A 6,226-nucleotide genomic window follows, 5' to 3' on the forward strand; every position below is an offset into this window, starting at 1 on the left:
TTGACCTGGTGGCCGAGCAGGGACTTAGACGTTTTTTTCAGCCGCTTTTCCTCCGGGTTGACCTGGTGGCCGAGCGTCTCGCCATCCGCGGCCGGAGCGAGAGAAGGACCCCAGGCCAGCCTGCGACACCGCGGCCACGGATCGGGCCCCTGGAAGTCGGAAAAAAATTTTCACCGACCCCAAAAGGGGTGCTGGGGGGACTTCCAGACCACGCTCCCGCTAAAAAAAAAAAAAAAAAAAAAAACGGAAAAAAGGATCGGGCCCGCCCGAGGCAGGGGAGTCCCCGGGTCAACCCGGAGCCTCTGCCAGAGAAGTCCGCCAGGCCAGCCTGAATCTCCGCGGCCACGGATCGGGCCCCTGGAAGTCTGAAAAAAAATTTCACCGACCCCAAAAGGGGTGCCGGGGGGGCATCCAGACCACTCCCCGGACATAATAAAAAAAAAAAAGAAAAAAACGGAAAAAAGGATCGGGCCCGCCCGAGGCAGGGGAGTCCCCGGGTCAACCCGGAGCCTCTGCCAGAGAAGTCCGCCAGGCCAGCCTGAATCTCCGCGGCCACGGATCGGGCCCCTGGAAGTCTGAAAAAAAATTTCACCGACCCCAAAAGGGGTGCCGGGGGGGCATCCAGACCACTCCCCGGACATAATAAAGAAAAAAACGGAAAAAAGGATCGGGACCACCCGAGGCAGGGGAGTCACCAGGTCAACCCGGAGCCTGCCCCCGCGGGCTGGGGCCGGGCGGACCCCAATGCGCCCCGGTTCCCCTGCCCCGGGCTCGGGGCTTCATTCCCGTTCGGACACCAGGTCAACCCGGAGCCTGCCCACGCGGGCTGGGGCCGGGCGGACCCCACTGCGCCCGCGTTCCCCTGCCACGGGCTCCGGGCTTCATTCCCGTCCGGACACCAGGTCAACCCGGAGCCTCCCCCGCGGGCTGGGGCCGGGCGGACCCCACTGCGCCCGGGTTCCCCTGCCACGGGCTCCGGGCTTCATTCCCGTCGGGACACCATGTCAACCCGGAGCCTGCCCCCCCGCGGACAACTCTCCCAGGCCAGCCTGCGACGCCGTGGCCAGGGATCGGACCCCTGGAAGTCTTTAAAAAATTTTTTTCACCGACCCCAAAAGGGGTTCTGGGGGGCATGCAGACCGCTCTCCGGACCCAAAAAAAAAAAAAAAAAAACGGAAAAAAGGATCGGGCCCGCCCGAGGCAGGGGAGTCCCCGGGTCAACCAGGAGCCTCTGCCAGAGAAGTCCCGCCAGCCCAGCCTGAATCTCCGCGGCCACGGATCGGGCCCCTGGAAGTCTGAAAAAAAATTTCACCGACCCCAAAAGGGGTGCCGGGGGGGCATCCAGACCACTCCCCGGACATAATAAAGAAAAAAACGGAAAAAAGGATCGGGACCACCCGAGGCAGGGGAGTCACCAGGTCAACCCGGAGCCTGCCCCCGCGGGCTGGGGCCGGGCGGACCCCACTGCGCCCGGGTTCCCCTGCCACGGGCTCGGGGCTTCATTCCCGTCCGGACACCAGGTCAACCCGGAGCCTGCCCCCGCGGGCTGGGGACGGGCGGACCCCACTGCGCCCGCTTTCCCCTGCCACGGGCTCCGGGCTTCATTCCCGTCCGGACACCAGGTCAACCCGGAGCCTGCCCCCCCGCGGACAACTCTCCCAGCCCAGCCTGCGACGCCGTGGCCAGGGATCGGACCCCTGGAAGTCTTTAAAAAATTTTTTTCACCGACCCCAAAAGGGGTTCTGGGGGGCATCCAGACCGCTCTCCGGACCCAAAAAGAAAAAAAAAAAAAAACCGGAAAAAAGGATCGGGCCCGCCCGAGGCAGGGGAGTCCCCGGGTCAACCCGGAGCCTCTGCCAGAGAAGTCCCGCCAGCCCAGCCTGAATCTCCGCGGCCACGGATCGGGCCCCTGGAAGTCTGAAAAAAAATTTGACCGACCCCAAAAGGGGTGCCGGGGGGGCACCCAGACCACTCTCCGGACATAATAAAAAAAAAGGAAAAAACCGGAAAAAAGGATCGGGACCACCCGAGGCAGGGGAGTCACCAGGTCAACCCGGAGCCTGCCCCCGCGGGCTGGGGCCGGGCGAACCCCAATGCGCCGCGGTTCCCCTGCCACGGGCTCGGGGCTTCATTCCCGTCCGGACACCAGGTCAACCCGGAGCCTGCCCCCGCGGGCTGGGGACGGGCGGACCCCACTGCGCCCGCTTTCCCCTGCCACGGGCTCCGGGCTTCATTCCCGTCCGGACACCAGGTCAACCCGGAGCCTGCACCGCGCGCTGGTGCCGGACGGACCCCGCACCGCCCGGGTCCCCCTGCACCGGGCTCGGGGCTTCATTCCCGTCCGGACACCAGGTCAACCCGGAGCCTGCCCCCGCGGGCTGGGGACGGGCGGACCCCACTGCGCCCGCTTTCCCCTGCCACGGGCTCCGGGCTTCATTCCCGTCCGGACACCAGGTCAACCCGGAGCCTGCCCCCCCCGCGGACAACTCTCCCAGCCCAGCCTGCGACGCCGTGGCAAGGGATCGGACCCCTGGAAGTCTTTAAAAAATTTTTTTCACCGACCCCAAAAGGGGTTCTGGGGGGCATCCAGACCGCTCTCCGGACCCAAAAAGAAAAAAAAAAAAAAACGGAAAAACGGATCGGGCCCGCCCAAGGCAGGGGAGTCCCCGGGTCAACCCGGAGCCTCTGCCAGAGAAGTCCCGCCAGCCCAGCCTGAATCTCCGCGGCCACGGATCGGGCCCCTGGAAGTCTGAATAAAAATTTGACCGACCCCAAAAGGGGTGCCGGGGGGGCACCCAGACCACTCTCCGGACATAATAAAAAAAAAAGAAAAAACCGGAAAAAAGGATCGGGACCACCCGAGGCAGGGGAGTCACCAGGTCAACCCGGAGCCTGCCCCCGCGGGCTGGGGACGGGCGGACCCCACTGCGCCCGGGTTCCCCTGCCACGGGCTCGGGGCTTCATTCCCGTCCGGACACCAGGTCAACCCGGAGCCTGCCCCCGCGGGCTGGGGACGGGCGGACCCCACTGCGCCCGCTTTCCCCTGCCACGGGCTCCGGGCTTCATTCCCGTCCGGACACCAGGTCAACCCGGAGCCTGCACCGCGCGCTGGTGCCGGACGGACCCCGCCCCGCCCGGGTCCCCCTGCACCGGGCTCGGGGCTTCATTCCCGTCCGGACACCAGGTCAACCCGGAGCCTGCCCCCGCGGGCTGGGGCCGGGCGTACACCACTGCGCCCGGGTTCCCCTGCCACGGGCTCCGGGCTTCATTCCCGTCGGGACACCATGTCAACCCGGAGCCTGCCCCCCCGCGGACAACTCTCCCAGCCCAGCCTGCGACGCCGTGGCAAGGGATCGGACCCCTGGAAGTCTTTAAAAAATTTTTTTCACCGACCCCAAAAGGGGTTCTGGGGGGCATCCAGACCAGTCTCCGGACCCAAAAAGAAAAAAAAAAAAAAAAACGGAAAAACGGATCGGGCCCGCCCAAGGCAGGGGAGTCCCCGGGTCAACCCGGAGCCTCTGCCAGAGAAGTCCCGCCAGCCCAGCCTGAATCTCCGCGGCCACGGATCGGGCCCCTGGAAGTCTGAAAATTTTTTTTCTTCGACCCCAAAAGGGGTGCCTGGGGGGCATCCCGACCACTCGCCGGCCCAAAAAAAAAAACGGAAAAAAGGATCGGGCCCACCCGAGGCAGGGGAGTCACCAGGTCAACCCGGAGCCTGCACCGCGGGATGGGGCAGGACGGACACCGCTCCGCCCGGGTCACCCTGCCCCGGGTACGGGGGTTCACTCCCGTCCGGACACCAGGTCAACCCTATACTTTCAACGGGTTTACCTGGTGGCCCGTTCGCTTTTCGGCCACCAGGTCAACCCTATACTTTCAACGGGTTGACCTGGTGGCCCGTTCGCTTTTCGGCCACCAGGTCAACCCTATACTTTCAATGGGTTTACCTGGTGGCCGCTTCGCTTCTCGGCCACCAGGTCAACCCTATACTTTCAATGGGTTTACCTGGTGGCCGAGAAGCGAAGCGGCCACCAGGTCAACCCTATACTTTCAACGGGTTTACCTGGTGGCCGGTTCGCTTTTCGGCCACCAGGTCAACCCTATACTTTCAACGGGTTGACCTGGTGGCCCGTTCGCTTTTCGGCCACCAGGTCAACCCTATACTTTCAATGGGTTTACCTGGTGGCCGCTTCGCTTCTCGGCCACCAGGTCAACCCTATACTTTCAATGGGTTTACCTGGTGGCCGGTTCGCTTTTCGGCCACCAGGTCAACCCTATACTTTCAACGGGTTTACCTGGTGGCCGGTTCGCTTTTCGGCCACCAGGTCAACCCTATACTTTCAACGGGTTTACCTGGTGCCCGTTCGCTTTTCGGCCACCAGGTCAACCCTATACTTTCAATGGGTTGACCTGGTGGCCGGTTCGCTTTTCGGCCACCAGGTCAACCCTATACTTTCAACGGGATACCTGGTGGCCCGTTCGCTTTTCGGCCACCAGGTCAACCCTATACTTTCAATGGGTTTACCTGGTGGCCGGTTCGCTTTTCGGCCACCAGGTCAACCCTATACTTTCAATGGGTTTACCTGGTGGCCGCTTCGCTTCTCGGCCACCAGGTCAACCCTATACTTTCAATGGGTTTACCTGGTGGCCGGTTCGCTTTTCGGCCACCAGGTCAACCCTATACTTTCAACGGGTTTACCTGGTGGCCGGTTCGCTTTTCGGCCACCAGGTCAACCCTATACTTTCAACGGGTTGACCTGGTGGCCCGTTCGCTTTTCGGCCACCAGGTCAACCCTATACTTTCAATGGGTTTACCTGGTGGCCGCTTCGCTTCTCGGCCACCAGGTCAACCCTATACTTTCAATGGGTTTACCTGGTGGCCGGTTCGCTTTTCGGCCACCAGGTCAACCCTATACTTTCAACGGGTTTACCTGGTGCCCGTTCGCTTTTCGGCCACCAGGTCAACCCTATACTTTCAATGGGTTGACCTGGTGGCCGGTTCGCTTTTCGGCCACCAGGTCAACCCTATACTTTCAACGGGTTTACCTGGTGGCCCGTTCGCTTTTCGGCCACCAGGTCAACCCTATACTTTCAATGGGTTTACCTGGTGGCCGGTTCGCTTTTCGGCCACCAGGTCAACCCTATACTTTCAACGGGTTTACCTGGTGGCCCGTTCGCTTTTCGGCCACCAGGTCAACCCTATACTTTCAATGGGTTTACCTGGTGGCCGGTTCGCTTCTCGGCCACCAGGTCAACCCTATACTTTCAACGGGTTGACCTGGTGGCCCGTTCGCTTTTCGGCCACCAGGTCAACCCTATACTTTCAATGGGTTTACCTGGTGGCCGCTTCGCTTCTCGGCCACCAGGTCAACCCTATACTTTCAATGGGTTTACCTGGTGGCCGGTTCGCTTTTCGGCCACCAGGTCAACCCTATACTTTCAACGGGTTTACCTGGTGCCCGTTCGCTTTTCGGCCACCAGGTCAACCCTATACTTTCAATGGGTTGACCTGGTGGCCGGTTCGCTTTTCGGCCACCAGGTCAACCCTATACTTTCAACGGGTTTACCTGGTGGCCCGTTCGCTTTTCGGCCACCAGGTCAACCCTATACTTTCAATGGGTTTACCTGGTGGCCGGTTCGCTTTTCGGCCACCAGGTCAACCCTATACTTTCAACGGGTTTACCTGGTGGCCCGTTCGCTTTTCGGCCACCAGGTCAACCCTATACTTTCAATGGGTTTACCTGGTGGCCGGTTCGCTTCTCGGCCACCAGGTCAACCCTATACTTTCAACGGGTTTACCTGGTGGCCCGTTCGCTTTTCGGCCACCAGGTCAACCCTATACTTTCAATGGGTTTACCTGGTGGCCGGTTCGCTTCTCGGCCACCAGGTCAACCCGGTTCCCGCCCCCGAGGGCTGGGGCCGGCGGACCCCGCTCCGTCCCGGGTTCCCCAGCCCCGGGCTTAATTGTCCTCCGGCCACCAGGTCAACCCGGTTCCTGCCCCCGCGGGCTGGGGCCGGCGGACCCCGCTCCGTCCCGGGTGCCCCAGCCCCGGGCTTAATTGTCCTCCGGCCACCAGGTCAACCCGGTTCCTGCCCCCGCGGGCTGGGGCTGGCGGACCCCGCTCCGTCCCGGGTGCCCCAGCCCCGGAGCCCCGGGCTTAATTGTCCTCCGGCCACCAGGTCAACCCGGTTCCTGCCCCCGCGGGCTGGGGCCGGCGGACCCCGC

This window comes from Eretmochelys imbricata, unplaced genomic scaffold (genome assembly GCF_965152235.1).
Source record: "Eretmochelys imbricata isolate rEreImb1 unplaced genomic scaffold, rEreImb1.hap1 Scaffold_36, whole genome shotgun sequence".
Lineage (NCBI taxonomy): Eukaryota > Metazoa > Chordata > Testudines > Cheloniidae > Eretmochelys > Eretmochelys imbricata.